Consider the following 20,810-nt stretch of genomic DNA (forward strand, 5'->3'; position numbering starts at 1 on the left):
TCCTCTTGCCCCCAATCCCTCCCAGCATCAGGGTCTTTTCCAAAGAGTCAACTCTTTGCATGAGGTGGCCAAAGTACTGGAGTTTCAGCTTCAGCATCATTCCTTCCAAAGAAATCCCAGGGCTGATCTCCTTCAGAATGGACTGGTTGCATCTCCTTGCAGTCCAAGGGACTCTCAGGAGTCTTCTCCAACACCACAGTTCAAAAGCATCAGTTCTTCGGTGCTCAGCCTTCTTCATGGTCCAACTCTCACATCCATACATGACTACAGGAAAAACCATAGCCTTGACTAGACGGACCTTTGTTGGCAAAGTAATGTCTCTGCTTTTGAATATGCTATCTAGGTTGTTCATAACTTTTCTTCCAAGGAGTAAGCGTCTTTTAATTTCATGGCCGCAGTCACCATCTGCAGTGATTTTGGAGCCCCCCAAAATAAAGTCTGATACTGTTTCCACTATTTCCCCATCTAGTTCCCATGAAGCGATGGGACCAGATGCCGTGATCTTCGTTTTCTGCGTGTCGAGCTTTAAGCCAAGTTTTTCACTCTCCACTTTCACTTTCATCAAGAGGCTTTTGAGTTCCTCTTCACTTTCTGCCATAAGGGTGGTGTCATCTGCATATCTGAGGTTATTGATATTATCCCGGCAATCTTGATTCCAGCTTGTGTTTCTTCCAGTCCAGCGTTTCTCATGATGTATTCTGCATAGAAATTAAATAAGCAGGGTGACAATATACAGCCTTGACGTACTCCTTTTCCTATTTGGACCCAGTCTGTTTTCCCATGTCCAGTTCTAACTGTTGCTTCCTGACCTGCATACAGATTTCTCAAGAGGCAGGTCAGGTGTTCTGGTATTCCCATCTCTTTCAGAATTTTATATAGTTTATTGTGATCCATGCAGTCAAAGGCTTTGGCATCGTCAATAAAGCAGAAATAGATGTTTTTCTGGAACTCTCTTGCTTTTTCCATGATCCAGCAGATGTTGGCAATTTGATCTCTGGTTCCTCTGCCTTTTCTAAAACCAGCTTGAACATCTGGAAGTTCACGGTTCGTGTATCGCTGAAGCCTGGCTTGGAGAATTTTGAGCATTACTTTACTAGCATGTGAGATGAGTGCAATTGTGCGGTAGTCTGAGCATTCTTTGGCATTGCTTTCCTTGGGATTGGAATGAAAACTGACCTTTTCCTGTCCTGTGGCCACTGCTGAGTTTTCCAAATTTGCTGGCATATTGAGTGCAGCACTTTCACAGCATCATCTTTCACGATTTGAAACAGCTCCTCTGGAATTCCATCACCTCCACTAGCTTTGTTCGTAGTGATGCTTTCTAAGGCCCACTTGACTTCACATTCCAGCATGTCTGGCTCTAGGTCAGTGATCACACCGTCGTGATTATCTGGGTCGTGAAGATCTTTTCTGCACAGTTCTTCTGTGTATTCTTGCCCCCTCTTCTTAATATCTGCTGCTTCTGTTAGGTCCATACCATTTCTGTCCTTTATCGAGCCCATCTTTGCATGAAATGTCCCCTTGGTATCTCTAATTTTCTTGAAGAGATCTCTAGTCTTTCCCATTCTGTTGTTTTCCTCTATTTCTTTGCATTGATCGCTGAGGAAGGCTTGCTTATCTCTCCTTGCTGTTCTTTGGAACTCTGCATTCAGATGCTTATATCTTTCCTTATCTCCTTTGCTTTTCACTTCTCTTCTTTTTCCAGCTAAGTCATACAGTGACTCACTTAGTGGCTCAGTCACACACTTGATAATGTAAGGAACAACACTTCTTGAAACAGGCAATATAGAAAACGATAGCAGTAATAGTAGAATCATAAGTAAGAAGTTAGGTCAAGAACTTCTAGTAGGTGTAGCCCAGTGACATCTCCATGTCATCTGACTTAGTTTGCTAAATGACTATAGCTTGCTGTTGATATCCTGGTTGTAGATCCTGAGCATCTGATCTTGATTCAAAGACTGGTTATTGAGATAAGCTTTAGAAACAAACTCAGAATGTCCTTTTTAACAACTTAATTAAACCTCTTAGCAATGTAACATAACCACAAGGAACTATCTAAGGAGTGCGTCTTAGTAAATACAGACCTTAACTTAAAAAACTGGAACTTAATATTCAGTGAAACATAATAGATGCCATAGGCCTGACATCAGTTAGGTGGATTTTTCTTTTAGAGCTCCCCAGTATACGTTGAGATTTCTGTATATGTCGGGAGACAGTCTTTTTATTTACCTGAGAAGGCTGTTCAGAACCCAAGTGTCTCCAGCTTCTGGAGGGATGAGGCAGAGAGAAAAAAGGTATAATTTTACCCGTAGGAGTAAATCACTAGATTGTTTTAAATGACCAGTAACTCGAGGAGAAGTGCTTCTTTATATCTGAAAACACAGAGTAAAAATCAACAATATGTCAGACAAAAAGTCGTGAAAATTGCGGTCATATTTAGCAGTCTACTCCATCCCATGCAATTGATCCCTTTGTTCTGCTGTCCTTGCCCAATGGCCAAGGACATCAGTGAAAGCAGTAGTCTCGAAGAAACTCATGAAGCTTTTGTGAATGTCTGTATGACCTGTCCAGCAAAGTGGGTGCCCTGATCACTGGAGATTGTGGAAAGCACCTTTTAACCATTTTTTCTATTCTGAGATATTAATTCTGAAGCCAGGAAAGGCATTATCAAATAAAAATGAGGTTTGTCAGGGAGCCAGGAAAAGCCAAGTGGCCACGTTGGACCTCTCATAGCCCCAACTCTTTGGTTTATGGCCATTTTTAATCCATTTTAAATTCCCTGAAGAGGCGTTAACTTTTGTAGAAGCAGAATGAGCTTTGTTCATATGTGCTGTAGTCTGTTATCAAAAGCCACATTCCAAGAAAACTTTGTTCTTTTAATCAGTGAGAGAAAACCAAATTCCAGTTTGGTAACAGCTTATATTCACTGTGAAACAATAGTTATTCACTTAGTCATAGTCACAATAAGACTTCAAAGGCAGTTTAATGTCTTAACAAACTTGTAGCATGCACAAAACTCTTCTTTCACTTGCAACACACCTTTTTGCACTTTCTGTATTCGTCACTTCATTTGTCCACTTAGAGGACAGCCACCTGTACGTTTAGACTTCCTTTGCTTTTCCTTAATAGAATGTAATTCCATTCCTTATTACTTTTTATTAAAAACACACATCTTACTTTTCTTCAGAAACCATGACTTGTACTTTACATCATCATTCTGTCGATTGGTAAGGATAAATCACCCAAAGTTATATCATTTATAAAAGTATCTGCACAATGTCTCTGTTAATTAGATCAATAAACAAACATCAGTATCATGTATCAATACAATAATGATTATTTCCCAGTTCACACAAGCCTCGAATTCATTTACTTTAATTTCCTTGAATTTAGAATTGTTTGATTTGTAAGCACTTACTTCTCTTTAGGCCAATTAATTAGAGCTCATTGAACCACTTAGCCTTTAGCAATTTTTTCCAAGGATGGAGACATACACCGAGACACACACAAATCTGGACAGACAGAAACCTCACAGTTTTCCACCTGAAATTTAAATTGTCTCTTTGTCCCTTTTATTTTCTTGGCTTGAGTTCCAGCTCATGGCTGGAGTCCCGGATCGAGTGGGCTGTGTATCTCAAGGACATGATAAGAGTTAACTCAGGTTTTTCCCCAGGCATGTTTCTGTTTCTCAGGCAGGATCAGAGCTCCCCAAAAGAGTATTTTCACAAGTCAAACTTTTAGTAATTACATGTGCAAAAGGAACCAGTTTTGCAATTTCAAAAAGATTCCATTTTACCTAGTTTTCTCCGGAGTCTAAAGAATACACATGGCCATTCAGGGTTCAAAATGTCATTTCTCCTTCATGTAGTCATAGCTTCATAGCTAAAATTTAAACCAGAGAGTGCTCAAATTGGCTCTGATGACAGGGGTAGACTGATCGAGAAGATGTCCCAGCAGGGATTATCTCTCTGGGCAGGTGAGGTCGTCTCTTAAAGCAAAGAAACCCCATATATAAGGGATTTTTAGGCCTTGAGGATCAAAATTATCCCAGTTTTTCAAGATATTATTCAAGGGGGGGTGGTGGTTCTGGACTGTTAGGCCCCATCTGTAAGAGAGAAAAAAGCAGTGCCCAGTGCCATGGCTTTTTTCTACCAGAGGTGTCTGCCCCTGCTCTAGACGGGGTTGGAGACTGATTTTCCACCTAAGCTTCCTTCCCTGGCTAGAGCTAACCTGTCTCTTACAGGTGAAGGTGTCCTACTCCCACCCCCCCTCATTCTACCACCCAGGCATGGTGGAGATGCACCAGGGTTAGACCTGATGGCATCCCAGATTGATGTCCAGGTCCTCACCATTAAAACCTTGGTTTGATTTCCCTTTTATTCCGGCACCACCTGGGGTGGAACAGAGTAGTTTTCCGGATGCTCGCCGAGCCAAGACCACTAGGGGAAGCACCCAACTTCTGTGTACCTGCGCACATTCCTCATAACAGTATAAGTGGCAAGTCATAAAGGGATGAACAGAAAACCCAAGACATCCTCCTGAGAGCGGCCACACGAGTCTATTTAATAACAAAGGAGGCGATGGAGGGCCCGCCTGCGAGGAAAAACTAATCCTTCATATGCATGGAGTGCCAACATCATCCTTTTGATTCCTGTCCCTCAGACTGTACAAAAAGAATACCTAAGGAGTTGAGACAAGAGCCACTGGAGGGCTTCGTCTGCTCTGCTAAGAGCTAGCGCTACTAAGGGAAGAAGCCCAATGCGCTTTCAATCTGCCCAAATCTGGGGTGTCCCAATCTGTGTCCTCAGGAATCTCATGCTCACCAGCAATGCCTCAATCCATATAGTCCAGAGGCATAGCCACGACAAGAACTTGCCTGTGTGTCTGTGGGGTCAGGATGGTGATTTCCAGTCTGAGAGATGTCCCTGGAGCTAGAGCTCCAGCTCGCTCCCTAAAGTGCTCCTGTCTGCAGTGTCCTGTAAACCTTGGAATGGGGGCCTTGCTAGAAAAGCACAATAACAGCATGGATTGCAAGTCCCTTGAAAGTCTACAATCCGGCACACGAGGTTAATAACTTTAATTCCCCAAGCAGATATGAAATGGTCAGAGGGACCAGGAAAAGCTGACTGGGGAAAAGAAGTTCAGTCCACATGCTTCTGATTTAGTAAAGTAGCTGCTGCTGCTGCTGCTGCTGCTAAGTTGCTTCAGTCGTGTCCGACTCTGTGAGACCCCAGAGTTGGCAGCCCACCAGGCTCCCCCGCCCCTGGGATTCTCCAGGCAAGAGTACTGTAGTGGATTGCCCTTTCCTTCTCCAATGCAGGAAAGTGAAAAGGGAAAGTGAAGTCACTCAGTCGTGTCCAACTCTTAGCGACCCCATGGACTGCAGCCTACCAGGCTCCTCCGCCCATGGGATTTTCCAGGCAAGAGTACTGGAGTGGGGTGCCATTGCCTTCTCCATAGTAAAGTAGAGACCACAGTAAACGAGCAAAAGAATCTCAACTCCGAGTGTTCTTACCTTGTCTTGAAGATCTTGGACAAGCCCCCAAGATGATAACCTAGCAGTCAACGGTGACCGATGCCACTGGATTCATGGTGTCTGAAGAAGAAGATATTACTCTGGGGCCAAAGACAGTCTCAGTCATTCAGAGCTTTGTGTATATTTTATTTAAAGTGAAGGTGACAGAAAAAGCTTCTGACACAGACATCAGAAGGGGCTCACTAATTTAAGTGGGGCCATATATACGTCTCAACTAGCCTCTGAGAATAGACAAAAAACATCTCAAGGATGTGAGCGTTTTGCCCAGACCCTTTCCTATAGCATACATCCAAAGCTCAAAAAGAGGAATGTCCTTGAACCTGAGATACTGCTCCCTACAATGCCTACTTGTCTTAGGCCAAAGAATGTGAAAAAGCAAGCAAGCTTGCCTCCTCCTTAAAGGGGCTTTAGGCTTGGACTCTTTATCAACCTGCTGGGACAGGTAAGTATACAGTTAAAATCAGAAAACTCTAATGTGGTAATGGTGGTGAGTAAAGCATTTGTATAACATACCACTGATAACTCATATAAGTATATCACTTATAAATTCAGTATGAAGGTCAAAAGATAAAATATCAAAATAATGATAACTACAAAATGAAATAATGGAACCATGTTTGAAGAATTAGATGACAGTATGATACTAAGTCAACAAACAGAGAGACCCAATGAAGAGCTACAAATTATTTTTTTTAAAGGAAACTAACATAAATTCTGGATTTGAAAACTAAAATAATTGAAATGAAAAATTGATAGGTTCAATAGCACATATGAGATGCTGGCAGAAATAATCCATAAACTTGAAGATGAATTCATAGAAATCAATGTAAAAATAAAGAGAAAAAAATGTTGAGGGAAAATGATCTAAGGCATCCATTCATTACACCATCGAGTATGGAAGGAGAGAGACTCTCAGAAAGCAGGGAGAGAAAGGGGAAGGAGTAAAATTACTTGTAGTCGGAATGGCTGACCGGCAGGTCAGAGCGAAAGGGAGGCGCAGCGCAGGGCTCTTAGGGCGCCGGGCGGCAGCGGCCTCCGTCTAAGGCCATAGCACCCTGAACGCACCCTGTCTCGTCTGATCTCGGAAGCTAAGCAGGGTCGGGCCTGGTTCTTACTTGGATGGGAGACCGCCTGGGAATACCGGGTGCTGTAGGCTCTTTGCCTTCCCTCTCCTTTAGCCCCCGCCCCCACGTCCCAACTCTTGGGCTCCCGGACCCCAACCCCTCCTGGGGGTGGGTGGCCAGGGCACCGACTCCCGCTGCAGACCTGGGGTGCCTCCGCGCGGCCCGCGAGCCCCTCTGCATTTGGCTTCCAGGAAACCAGAGGACCGGCCCGCGGGTCTCCGTCTGGGGCTCCCTTGGCGTGCCTCAGGCAATCCCCGGGGGGCTGCACCAGCTCCAGCCCCAGCCCCAGCCCCAGCCCCAGCCCTACCCCCAGCCCCACCCCCACCCCCACCCCCCCATCCTTGCAGGCGAACGCCCGAGCTCACGCGCATCTGCGTGCACACACAGATATATGTGCACAGATGGTGCATGTATCTTGTTCAGTTATACTTTTGGTGGATATGTGCCTGGGAGTGGGACTGCTGAATCATATGGTACTTCTAGGTTTAGATCCTTCAGGAACCTCCATACTCTTTTCCATAGTGGCTCTACCAACTCACATTCCTACTAACGGTGGAGGCGAGTTCCCTTTTCTCCACATCCTCTCCAGCATTTGTTATCTACAGACTTTTCCATGAGGACCATTCTGACTAATGTGACGTGGTACCTCGTTGTAGTTTGGAGTTGAGTCTGTCCAATCATGAGTGATGTGGAGCAAGATGACCTTTTTAAAATGCAGATGCAATTCTATCACCTCCCTGCTCCAACTGCTCTTGTATTTTCCCATCATAGTGAAGATATGACCAAATCCCTTCATTGCTTGGTCCCCACTTTCTTCTCTGATTTCTTTTCACTGGAATGCCTTCTGCACTCTTTTGGTTCCGTCCCATAGGGCATTTTTTCATTTCTTTCCCTTGTCACGTAGCCTTCCAAGATGCTATTTTACCTGCCTGAAATTCTTCCTGCATCTCAACCCTGGTTTACGTTGGTTCAACCTATGGATCTCAACTCAATTATTAGTCTGAAAAGCCTTCTCTGACACCCAGTTTTTGGTGAGGGAAGAGGCCCCTATAGAAGTTCTCAAAGGATCTGCCTGTTATTTATCATTAGATTAGTCTCAGGGAAAGAAGGAACTGTGTGTCTTCTCTCAGGATTCTATTTCCAGAAACATATTACATGCCTACTAGCTCATAGTAGGTGCTCAATATTTATTCAGTGTGTGAAAGACAGAAAAGTTCTGTGAAGCCTCAACTTTTCACTTGGCTCAGCACTTTTGATCTCTTTGTATCTTTGTCCATCCAGTTCTTTTCTTTCTTCTGTTGATGTGCACACTATATTCAAGGCATGATCTAAGGCATGAAGACATATCAATAAATATAGGTTCTTGCTTTCCAGGAACTCGTACATCAGATTTCTATAATTCAGGGTTTTTTTCTTTAATGCTCTAGAACAATGTGAACTTTTAGTATTATCCATTTTCATTTCAAAGAAAGATCATTTTACTTACATAGCAAAGGTGGAGACCTTCCAACTTTCAGTCCAATACTTATACCTTTACCATTTCAGGCAAGTCTTGTGGTTCCTTCTGGAGGTGTGCGGCTCTTCCAGAAATGTGAAGATCTTCCATAGTCCTCAGACTTTGGTGTGATTTGAAATCATCAAGAAAGTTTCCAGGTATAGGTTCCAGACCACCACCTCAAAGAGTCAGTAGCGAATGGAGTGGATTCCAGGAACATGCATTGTTAACCAGCATCACTGGTGATTCTGTTGCTACAGACTCAATGCAGTGGGCAGGGCCTGGACTGCCCACTGGGTCTGATGTGGAATGGAAAGAAGGGCTTCCCCCCTCCACTGTTTCTAGCCTTGTGACTAGAAACGGTCCCCAAACAAAAATCAGACAAACAAGATAATCCCAGATGGTAGTCCATGAGATGAAGGAACTAAGCAGCTGGTTGAGATGGAGCCAAGGGGAAAGGTTGCTCTTTTTTTCTCCACCTCTACTCCTTTCTTCCTTGATGCCTTAGTGATTCATCGTGGAGATTTGAAATAAAGTTCACAAGAGTCATATTTGTCGAATAAAGATTTTGCATTGAACCAACTCTAAAAAATGAAGAAAGTTTCACCTGCCACATGTTTCTTTTAAAAAGTCAATTGCTTTTCAACTCTGGGGTTTCTCCATTGCCTTGTTCAAGTAGCCTTAATCGGAAAAATAAAATATAACTAAATAAAGATTTAAATATACCAACAAAGGAAAGCTTCCGTTTCTTAAATCATCTTTCCACTTAGTAGAACACTAGCTCTTTTCTTTGTGTTTTGACTAGGCAATTAGTTGTATCGTGGCTCAGATGGGAAGGCATCCGCCTGCAGGAGACTCAGGTTTGATCCCTGGGTCGGGAAGATCCCCTGGAGAAAGAAATGGCAACCCACTCCAGTATTCTTGACTGGGAAATGCCACGGACAGAGGAGCCTGACGGGCCACAGTCCATGGGTAGCATAAAAGTTGGGCACAACTGAGCAACTAAGAGCAGAAGTATTTCCAAGGGCCACATTCAAGAGATTTGGAACTCTTGCTTGACTCCCTCATGTTGACCATGTTGACTAGGCAGCAGATAGCAGCTGATTCATCTGTACAATTAAAAAAGAATGTGTCATTCTGTTCTATACTTTTCTGTACTGTAGGCAGAGACTGTACAGAGCAGATGTCTGGACTTGTACAGGACTTTCGGTCCTTTAGAGGATTACAGTGGCACCATCAATGCTTGCCAGAGGTGGCAGGAAGGCGGCCCTGGAAGTTTGAGTCCAGACATGTCCAGTGTTTTAGACTCATATATCAGATGAGTCAGAGTGCATTTACCCTTCACTATGTCTCCATAGAAAGTTGCTTTGGGTTTGGAGGTACACACACACACACACACACACCCTGCCGCCGAGACAGGTCAAGAGCTAGAAACCACAGGTAAGGGAGACGGAGAAAGAGGGAGAGAGAGACAGCAAGAGGACACGCAAGCTTCCCAACCCCCGGCCTCCACACCCTCCCCCTCCACTCTGGGTATCCACCCGGCCCCAAGTCGACCCGACCCCACCCTCACCCACCGACACACTCACACACACTCTCACACACTCACCCTCTGGCCTGGGGGTGGGGGCTGGGTCTCGCCTTAGGTAGCCAGGCCGAAGGGGACCTTTGAGACCTCGGCTTCGAGGAAGTCTTGGGGTCCCCACGGGTGACCGCCAGCCCCAGGGCACCGCGTCCAGCCGGGGCCCGGCCCAAGGCTGACGCCCCCTCCCTTGGGGAAGCTGCTTCTTCCATGTGGCCTTCCTCTGAGGTGCGTCACGGGCTGTGCCAGTGTGTCTGTCTCAGATCTGATGCCATCCTCTCTCCCCTGTCTGTCTCCTGTTTGCTGTCTCTCTGTCACTCGCTCTGTGTCTCCATCTGTCTCTGCTTCCCTGTGTGTGTGTGTGTGTGTGTGTGTGCATGCGCGCACATGCGTCTGTCTGTCTGTCTGTATCTCCCTCTCGCAGTCTTGGAGTCTGTCTCTGAACTTTCATCTCTTTCTGCCTCTGTCTCTCCTGACACCCGGCGGCCCGTCCGTTCCTCTGGCCCCAGCCTCTCACAGGTGCTATGGCTCTGGCTGACGAGCTTGCGACGGCGGGCTGTCGACTGTCTGTGTGTCTGTCCGTGTGACTGCCTGTCGCTCGTTTGCTCTCTCAGGAAGGTTGTGTGCTTGTCCGGAGGCGTGGGGGAAAGTGGGGGGGGGGGCCTCGGTAGGGCGAAGGGGCGGGACTGAGGCGCTCGGGAGGACTGCGCCTCCGTGGCTCCCGGTGGGATTGGGCACCAGGCAGGTGTCCGGCAGGATGGGCGCTCAGGGCCCTGGCTGGGCTGCGCCTAGGCCCACAGGAGGCTCAGAGGCCCGCGGGCCGCGGGGGAGCGGGTGGCGGCGGGTCCGAAAGCCAGACACCTCTGGGCCGCACGGCCCTGAGCAGCAAACGGGATCCGGGGAGGCCCGGTTCGCCGAGCGCAGCCGGGCCTGGAGAGGCCCGGGGTGGGAGGGCACCGAGACCTCCGCGCCCCTCAGCCCACCCCCCAGGCCCCGCACGCACGCACGCACGCACGCCCGGCATGCCGCTGGGGGTCCTGGAAGCCCTCCGGGCTGCCGAACCTGGCCAGGCGTTTGCTGGCCACGGGGCGGCGGTGTTCGGGGGCGTGGCGGCATTGGCCGGCCGGAGTCTGGTCGCGGGTCCTTCGGCTCAAGTACAGCGCGCGCCCCCGGGGAGAGGTGCGGCCGGCTGGCCCGACCGGCAGGTCAGAGCGAAAGGGAGGCGCAGCGCAGGGCTCTTAGGGCGCCCGGCGGCAGCCGCCTCCGTCTACGGCCATACCACCCTGAACGCGCCTGATCTCGTCTGATCTCGAGGGCTCACATTTGATGGTGGGCTTGTCATCTCGTACCTCTTTCTCGTAAAGCTGGCAGCTGAGGGAATGAGGGAAGTGTAAAATTGAATAACAATAGACTATGTGGAATCTGTGAATCTGGACCTCTGTGAATCCCTAGGTCTAAGGAGAGACTGGCAGCTGCCGATGTGGAGTATCTGTCCCCATGACCACGTTTACGTTATCAAATGTGCCATTGACCGCCCTCCCCCCACCCCGAGGGGCAGGGACCCCCACGTGGCAGCCTCCAGGCTCGCTCTCTCCAGCTCATCCACCCTCTAGAAGTTTCCCCAGACCCTCAGTAGGAGTGGGCACTGCTGCGGGTGTGCGTTGTGTGTCCTCGTGCCCCATGTGACGTTGCACGACTAACCGCACTCTGTGTTTGCACCCTTCCTCCCGCGCTCATGGGACCAGGCAGCGTGGCGGGAACGCAGGGGCTGGATTCTGCTACAGTCAGGACTTGCTCCTGATGTGCTTCGGGGTGAGTACAGGCCGGCCTGGTCCTGCGGGGGCACGGAGCCCACGCCCCAGGGAGTGGAGGGTCAGCGGGTCTCCGGAGGTTAGCCTGGGAGAACCCTCACAGCAGAGAACGTGACCTTGGTGCCCCACTGCCGCCGGAGTGGTCAGAGCATGGCCAAGGCCCCTCGCATAGGGACGCGTGGGTATCCCTCCCACAGTGGCAGTGCTGCCGGCCACGCCCTGCGTGCACGTTCTCGGAGGGAACAGGGCCCAGACCGTCAGGGTTCACGAGGCTGCCCTGCCCTGGACCTCTCCGTGCAGAGGCCAGCATTTCACACGGAGGTGCACCGGCATCTGGGGCTCGGCGGCCACTAAGGGGCCACCCTCCCTTGCAGGTGCTGCTCTGGGTGGTCCTCTGGTGGGTCCGGCCCTGGGGCCCAGCCCTGCTCGAGCAACTCTGAGGGCAGGAGGCTGTCTGCTCTGTCCTGTTCACATCTCAGCTAGAAAGCTGGATTGGACTTTTGAGGGTTTTTTTTTACCAGCAGCTTTTAGCTGTATGTCAGAATCAAGTCAGCCACAGAGTTCTCTCCTTGATCTGCTTGGTCCTCCATGTTTCTCTGAATTCTCAAAGCAGCTGAAGCCCCAAATGGGGTAGGGGGTGGGGGTGTCAGGAGGGGCAGGGGCTGGGGCACCAGCTGCCAACCCAGGACTGACTTTTCTGTGTGTTTGTTTCCAGTTTACCTGCACGAATTCTCCAGATGTTTATACAGCATCCAGTATACAACAAAGACTACATTTTGAACTCGATGTCATCTTTACTCTGTTAATACTTGTTACATGGATCCGAAGATATTACAGGGTTTTTAATTAGTGAAAAATTCATGAAGACCATAGAGAAAAAATATTTTAGAATTTAATGTTTCTGATATTTATGTAAACTTATGACTTCATTTATAGAATTACTTCCTTTTTCTTGTATATTCAGGCTATGAATATCCTTTCAGATCCATTCATGTTCTGATACCTGGTTTCAGTCTTTCAAATGAATGTACTGTAGTGCTTGTCTGTATAAATCCTATGAACAAACACAGGGCTTTTGTAAATGATGCATTTATTGTCATTATTCTTGTTTTTCAATGTTAAACCATGAGAGAAGGGGTTTTCCTGAGATTGTAAAATCATCATGACACGGTGTGCATTATTATCCTTCCAGAATGTAACCAAGCTCTCCAACAATCACTCTGAAATAAGCAAACTTAATTTCAACCAATTGTTGGTGGATGTTAACGACTGGCCTAAACTGTACTTTTTCTAGCAAGAAATGGTTTTTGTCCACAGCGTGAAGTGATTTAAAGGTACTGGGTGTTAAATGTGAGCTTCTAATGAAATTTGGGCTGAAAGGATGCCTAGAAGACGACTATGAAGATCTCTCCTGTAACCTAGTAGTCTCTGTGGACCCGGATCCCTCCTCTCCCGTGAGACTCTTTGGGGACCAATTGCGATGCCCTGCACCTGCTGCAGAGCCATCGAGCTGGACAGTGAAGGTGCCACTTCCCAGACAGGGTAGTGCAACTCTGACAAAGGCCTTATTTTTATGTAAATCATCTTTTTACATGTTTGTAAACATGTGTAAAGAATGGACCTAGGCGTACATTTTTAGATTGTGATGACATAGCCATTCTGGATTGTATAAATAGCAAATGTAATCTTTACTTTTTCAGCAGCACATTAAAAAAGCCAGCAAGAGATGCGTTCAGGTCACAGTGTGATATTTATTATGCAGCTGGTATCTTGGTAGACAGAGACAGCATGTCTCTTTACATGTGGGTTCCGCCTTTAATTTACTTGTACAATTCATTGTTATCATTCTATTTTCCTATTAATCTTTTGTGAACTTCCCGAATATGTGACAAAGTATGTACAGTCTACTTTTGAACTATTTTTATCACAGTATTATTTATTGCTTTCTTTCAATCAAGTACTGAAGCAAAATTTCCCAGGGCCAATAAAGAGTGCCGAGGGTAAGCTGTACTCTCACTGAGAACAGACCAGAGCTGGTAATGGGAGCCCGTGTCATCCCACGGACATTCTCTTAAGAGAAACGGACGGATGCAATGGAAAGGCCAGAAGGCGGAAGCATAGGTGTCCCTAGAGGGCGCCCGACGGTGTGTTCATTCCCTTGGCTCCGGAGACAAGAGGCTCCATCACTTCAGCATCTGCGGGGACAGGGCCCCTCTGCTGCTGAGGCGTGGGCAGCGGGCCGAGGGTGGGAACAAAGTGCAGGTGTCGAGGCTCGCCATCGGTCACAGGGCGGGGTGTCCGAGGGCAACCTTGACGGGGACCCGAATGATGCACCCTAGTCCAGCATCAGGTCCTCCCTCAGCATCAGACCCTAGGTCCAGCATCAGACCCCAGTCCAGCATCAGATCCCAGTCCAGCGTCACGGCCCTAGTCCAGCATCAGGCCCTCCCCCACCCTCAGACCCTCCCCCCACCTCCGACCCTTCCCCAGTATCAGGCCCCCCACCTCCAGTATGAGGTGTGGCAGCCCTAACTTGTCTGGTACTCCTGAGCACACTCAGGCAGCCCCAGAGCAGCAGGACAATAGCTCTGGCAGGAGGTGCATCTTTAGGAATCACCTGCACAGCAGCAGCAGCTGGCGTTTGTTTCAGGTCAAGGAGAGACAAAGAAAAGGCACTTGTGCAGGAGGCAGTGGAGGTTGTGTGCACGTTCCCCAGCTCTGCTTCCTCCCCGTAGGGGCTTTGCTCTCCTGCTCTCTCACAGGCCCCAGGGTGGTGTCCTTCCAGATTCACGGTCTCCTTGATATCTCAAGCCCAAGTCCTGAGTTGCGTCCCAGTCCGGTGTGGCAGAGGGCTGGGAACACCCAAGCTCAAGGGCTGAAAGGATCCCAGGGGGACAGCCGGGCCCCAGCAAGTAGCAGGGCAGGGCATGAGGGTGGCCGCCCACAGAGGGCCCCAGAGCAGCACTGGAAGGAGAGCGGGGATGCCTGAGCTCACTCGGGGACGCTGCCCAGCCTGGCACTCAGAGAGGTTACTGCCAGCAGCTCTGGGGATGCAGGAAGCCCGGTGGGTGACACCACGCCACCCAGGCCGTGTGGTGGGCACTGCTGACCATGGCCTCGGTTTTCATTCCGGTTCCAGCTGTCCCTCCAAGGGCTGACGGGCTCCTCTTCCGAATGGCACAGATATTTCCTCTATGTGGGTGAACGCATCCCTTGTTTCTGTTGGCGCTGTTGTCGCTCATCGTGTGTTTTCCTCTTTACAACCTGTGCTTGCTGCTCTTCCAGTTTAACTTAGGAGCGGCCCTTATGTTCTGCGTTTCTAGTTGTCAGCATTCACTGGGGCTTTCCAGGTGGCGCTAGGGGTAAAGATCCTGCCTGCCAATGCAATAGATAACGAGAGATGTGGGTTCGATCCCTGGGTTGAGAAGATGCCCTGGAAGAGAGCATGGCAACCCACTCCAGTCTTCTTGCCTGGAGAATCCCATGGACAGAGGAGCTAGCGGGCTACAGTCCCTGGGGTCGCAGAGTCAGACACGACTGAAGCAGGTTAGCACACGCTCAGGTTTTAGTTCAGTCGCTCAGTTGTGTCCGACTCTTGCCACTCCTTGGATTGCAGCACTCCAGGCTTTCCTGTCCTTCACTATCTCCTGGAGTTTGCTCCAACTCATGTCCATTGAACCATCATGCCATAGAGCCATCTCATTCCTGTTTCATCCACGAGAGAGGTGGCTGGGGCTCGGCAAAGTGCCTGGTCCCACTGGGTGGGTGTGAACCTGCCCTCACCGCTCCCTAACCACGTGACTGTCACTGTGTCCTCCTCTGTGAATCGGGAGGGGGCAGCACCTGCTTGCTAAGGCACACACAGCATCTGGTACATAATCAATGCACCATCCATCTCAGCATTGTATTTACTAATAATAGGGATAGCATTTAATAATCTGCTCCTTTTTCTCTCTTGTCACTTAGCTGTGCTCCAGACCACATCTGCTTTACTTACCCCTGTACATCCCACACCCAGCACAAACAAGACTCAACAAATTTGTGGCTGAAGAGGCAGGAACATATGCTGTCTGTCCTCAAGGAGAGGAAGCTGAGTGATATGGGGGCCTGATGATAACCCTGTGTGATGAGGGGACCCCAGGAGGACCTGTGTGGCTGTGGGGTGGGGTGGGGGCATGGGCAGAACCCCTGATGAGCTCCTGGGGATGGGGAAGGTGGCAGGAAGGAGGGCGGGCTGTTCCTTGTGGGGTGTCCACAGATTGTACCTCACCCCTCACTGAGGACCACTTAGGCCGTTTCCAAACACATGTCATTGTTAGGATGAAACAATCATTGCCCAGCTCCTACTCAATCAATTGCATAGAATATGTTTCTAGCACTGGAGTACAATCATCTGCTTTATTCATTCCATGCTCCATTCATCCACCCATCCAGCCAGCCATCTGTTCATCCATCCACCACTCACTAATCCATCCATCCATCCACCCAACCATCCACTCATTAACTCAGTCGATCATCTCAGACCCATTGAGAAGACAGACGCCTCCTCCACTCCTGCTCCCAGGAGGACCCCCAGCGTGATTGACAGGAGCCTCGTGGGGACGACGGGGGAGACACAGAAGGGAGATGCCTGCAGGCCCTCCTCCCTCTGAACGGTGAAGCACCCACCTGGTCCTAACGCCTCCTTGCTGGGGTGTTCAGGCCGGCCCTTTTCCTTCTTGCGAAACAAGCGGCTGATGGAGGACTTGATGCCCTTCTTCTTTGGGGCTTTGTGCAGCGAGCCCTGGCTGCTGGTGCTGCTGCTGGGGTTGTTCCCGGGGCTGTCCTGAGAGCCTGTGGAGCTTCGGGGAGAGAAAACGACCTTTAACTGGCACCCTTGTGCAAACACACACCCCTCCACAAGAGCTACTGATAGAAATGGGCACCCAGCAACACCTGCGCCTCAACCTCGCAGCTGACAGTTGGAGTCTCCTTCACCAACCACACTCCACACAAGCAATGCAGGCTCCCGGCGTCAGACAACCGCACTGGGAAGCTGAGATTCTCTGCCTCGAGCTCTCCCGCGAGGAGGGCTTGACTCCAGGCCAGCTGGTGCAGAGCGCGCTCTGACCCTCCCTTAGGGTCGCTGCTCGGCAGGTGACGACGCTCCAGGAGGAGACGAGCTCCCCTGCTCTGGGTAGATCCCCCCGCCTCCCACAGGGTAACCATCCCCGGCCGTGGCAGGAGAGCGACGGTCACCGTGCAGGGCCGCTGGTCAGGTGACCACATGTGCCCTCCATCGAGTGCTGCCTGGCTCAGGACGGGAGCTCAGCAAGTGGTGGTCTGAATGAGGACAGTGTCAGTCACAGGAGGGGACAGGGTCTCCTGAGAGGAGACCCCTGCAGGAAAGGGAGGGACCCTCAAGAGCGAACCCGAGAGGCACGGGGCCGTCACCGTCAGGAACGTGCCCCAGGCCGGGCAGACCTCTACCAAGAGCGGGAAGAAAGCTCCCACAGGAGTCAATCTGTAGAGATGGACGTTTTCTAAAATCACTGAGGTCACTGAGCTCTTCTTCCCCAGCACCTGAAGTTCACCACTAAACACAGGCACTGAACTCAGTGGTATTCCTTTAAAATCATCCTTGCAACTCTTTCAAGACAAGAGGCGCAGGGCTCCTGAAACTGACGACGCACACACAGGCCGCTTACTTGTGGGCGTCCCTGAGGTCCTCGTGGGTGGCTGTGCGCAGCGCCCCCGTGTGCAGGCGGCCCAGCCGAAGGGACCGCGGCCAGGCGAGGGTCGAGGGTTCACATCTGATGGCGGTCTTGTCATCTTCTACCTCTTCCCGTAAAGCTGGCAGCTGAGGGAGTGAGCTAAGTGTCAAATTGGCTAACAATAGACTGTTCTGAAAAAGGCAATCACACAGGCTTTACATTATAACCAGAAACTTATTTGAAAATCTATTAGCTATGCTTTCCCCCAAGTACAAAAAAACCCTTGTTATAGCTTAATGCCATCTTAAAGGACTGTCTTGTTCAAAAAAAGTGGGGCTATGGGGCAGCGAGAGCATCTGACTGAGTGCAGAGACCCCGGACGGGAGCCTCCCTGCAGTCGTCCTCGGCCCTCCCTGGAATCCAGCGACCAGATGGCCCTGTAGGGCAGGACAGCAGAGCGATGCTGGCACCGTGGATCCTGCACGGCATGAACTGCCCTGATGACAGGACTGTGCTCATCGCCAGATGCTGCTCAGAAGCACCACAGCTAGAGTACAAAACCTCTCAGCAAAGCCGTCCAGACCTTTCTGTTTGAAGGAGAAAAAGACACAGCTTGTGCCACCATCCAAGATCATTTGTAGTGATGATGCAGGTTACTGGAACCCATGACAACAAGAGAAACACAGAAAAGGTACCTAACCCCTCCACGCGAACACCATGTGCCTGGATCGTATTTCTCGGTAACATACAGACTGGGGACTACCCACTGAAGTACTTACACGCTGTTCGAGTGTCATTTGCTCACAGTGGTTTCCATAAGGCACCCCCAGGTCTTCACTAACAGATGATCTTGTATCACCCTAGAGCGGTGGGAGGTTCAAAAGGGAGGAGATATATGGATACCTATGGCTGATTCATGTTGAGGTTTGACAGAAAAGAAAATTCTGTAAAGCAATTATCTTTGAATTAAAAAATAAACTAATTAAAAAAAAAAAAAAGAAGAAGATGATCTCTCTTGGACTCCCAGCGTTTCCGCTGGTCCTGGGTGTGAGGAAAGGAAGACAGTGTGGGAACAGATTAACCCTGCAGGGTCCAAACAGGTCTCACTGATACATTTTGGTGTGTGGCTAAACCTGGGGAGGTTTTAGGAAACATGCATGGCATGTATTGTTATAAACAATGAGTGCGTTGTGTTAACCAACTAACCTGTGCCTTTTTGGTGGGATTCTGTAAAGAATACTGATCCCGTGCAGCCCCAGAGGAGCTTGGTGACAACAAAGTAACTTAGTGCAAAATACAGCTGAACTCATTTAACAGCAGCTGGATAAACTGGGCTCCCTCCCCTGAGCTCTAACAAGAACCCTCAGACAACAGAAGGCTACAAAGGCTAGAAATTTTCCACATGGAACTGAACAGGGATCAATCTCAAATTCAAGTTAAAATAAGCATTTATAAAAATCAGAAAACAACCACCAACAGAGCAGGGAAGTGACACACCTGGGTTGACTATGGACTCAGTGGAGACAAACACCTGCCTCGGAGTCAGGGCCCAGGCCAGCCCCTTCCCCCGGGCCTCCTCCTGAGGAAGGCCTCTGGGTCTGCAGCCTGGCTGCCCTCCCCCAGGATGGGAGCTGCCCCACTGGTGCCACATGTGGCTAGGAAGGGCAGTGCCGTGTCCTCGCTGAACAGGAGGGCAAAGCAGGCCACAGAGCGGGCGAGCGGCACGCCCAGGTCACCAACCCCAGGGGGACAGCGCTGCTCTGCTGTGCCCAGCAGAAGGGCTCCCGGGCACTGAGCCGCCTGAACTGGAGCACGGCCACCCCAGTCCTGCGGGAAGGCCCAGGAGTGCTCGGCCTGCGGGCTGGGAGCAAGAGAGGGACAAGGAAGGCCAGCCCTTGGGGCACTGGACTCCAACAACAGGGGCTCATCCAAGTGACCCGAGGGGAGAGGCAGAGAGCTCCCTCCTGATGCTCCCTCCATCAGGGATGCCGTGATGGACACGAGAGCCTCTGGAGGAAAGCGGGCTGGACAGCACCACGGTTAAGTGTCCAGGCTCTGATCAGACCAGTCCACACCACGCTGCTGGGTGTGAGAGCCTGGGCAGGGTGCCCGGCCTCGCTAAGCCTCAGTGTCTATGTCTGCTGAACGGGGATAGCAGTAGACTGGACCTCACCTGGGGATGAGATGACAGACTCGGAAAGCACGTGCCCGGCACACAGAGTCTCCTGCACACTGCTACCCACCATCATTAAATTGGCTTCCCGCAAATCTAACATCTATGGCTCTGATTCAGTCATTTCTTATATGAAAACACTAAGCGGAAATTCCATGGTGGTCCAAATTCAGTCATTTCTTATATGAAAACACTAAGCGGAAATTCCATGGTGGTCCAAAGGTTAAGACTTGGCACTTTCATTGCCGGGGCACTGGTCTGATCCCTGGTTGGGGAACTAAGATCCCATAAGCTGTGCAGCACGGCCAAAAACATAAGTACAGAAATTTTTAAAAATAATAAATAATACTATGTCTATTATAAACAAGCATGAGATGATCAGAAGGCCAACAAGTGGGAGAAAGGCACACTGTTACAATTGTCCCAACGAATGACCAATTTCCAACAGAACCATCAGCACATTTTAAGTGGTGGGTGAGTTTCATCACTTCCATTAAACCGTCAATTATTCACCAGGACATAACCACACAGTGTTCATTCACGTTAAATGATAAGGACTCTTCAATACTTCACAGAGAAACAAAGGCCTGCTAAATTACTCAATAGTTTACCTTTCGACGCTGCTTCCTTAAATCACTAGGCTGATAGATGCATGCAAAGAAATGAAGAGAAACCAGATTCATTGCGACTTGGAAGCTAAAATTTCAAGAATCCGTAGAGGCAAATACAGTAAAGCAAAAATGATGGCAAACATGTAAGTGACATGAAGATTTAGAGAAATGTGACTGGAAACAGAACATTTTTTTGACCACAGAAGTTAAATAAGCTATTCGAGATTTACTAGAGAAACACTAAAAATTATTACTCAGGAAGATACCATTCTATTACAACATCATGATTTATTAAAGCACAGCATTCTGTACAACAAAGGGCCTTAACAGGTGTCTATTCTCAGCCAAATCTCTCTATAAGTTAGCTTCTCTTAATCAAAAACATGTTACACTTTAAATTAGTAATTTAACTGATGAGGAAGTTACCATAATACCTAGTTTAACATTGAACAAATCTAACCACCTCTTGGACATTCATGTAAAATCCTGACATAGAATTTGATTTAAAACTTCTCAAAATAAATTCATTAAAGCAAGTTCCCTGTGAAAATATGTAAGAATGAAAGCTAGCACAATAGCAGGTGCAGTCTTTACATTTTATTAACCATAGAAGATACTTTTTTAACGAGTCTAATAGAGACATTAACTGTGCAAAAGCTGATGAGATTTACAGTCTTAAATACAAGCACCAACACAGAAAGGATATTGTGTCAGTTCAGTTCAGTTCAGTCGCTCAGTCGTGTCCGACTCTTTGTGACCCCATGAATCGCAGCATGCCAGGACCC

General features: G+C 49.0%; 1 pseudogene; it reads left to right on the forward strand.

Moving 5' to 3' along the window:
• Nucleotides 1-6,573: 6,573 nt before the first annotated feature.
• LOC129640727 (uncharacterized) lies at nucleotides 6,574-6,692 on the forward strand (annotated as a pseudogene).
• The last annotated feature ends 14,118 nt before the right edge of the window (nucleotides 6,693-20,810 follow it).

The sequence above is a fragment of the Bubalus kerabau genome, unplaced genomic scaffold (genome assembly GCF_029407905.1).
Source record: "Bubalus kerabau isolate K-KA32 ecotype Philippines breed swamp buffalo unplaced genomic scaffold, PCC_UOA_SB_1v2 scaffold_38, whole genome shotgun sequence".
Taxonomy (NCBI): domain Eukaryota; kingdom Metazoa; phylum Chordata; class Mammalia; order Artiodactyla; family Bovidae; genus Bubalus; species Bubalus kerabau.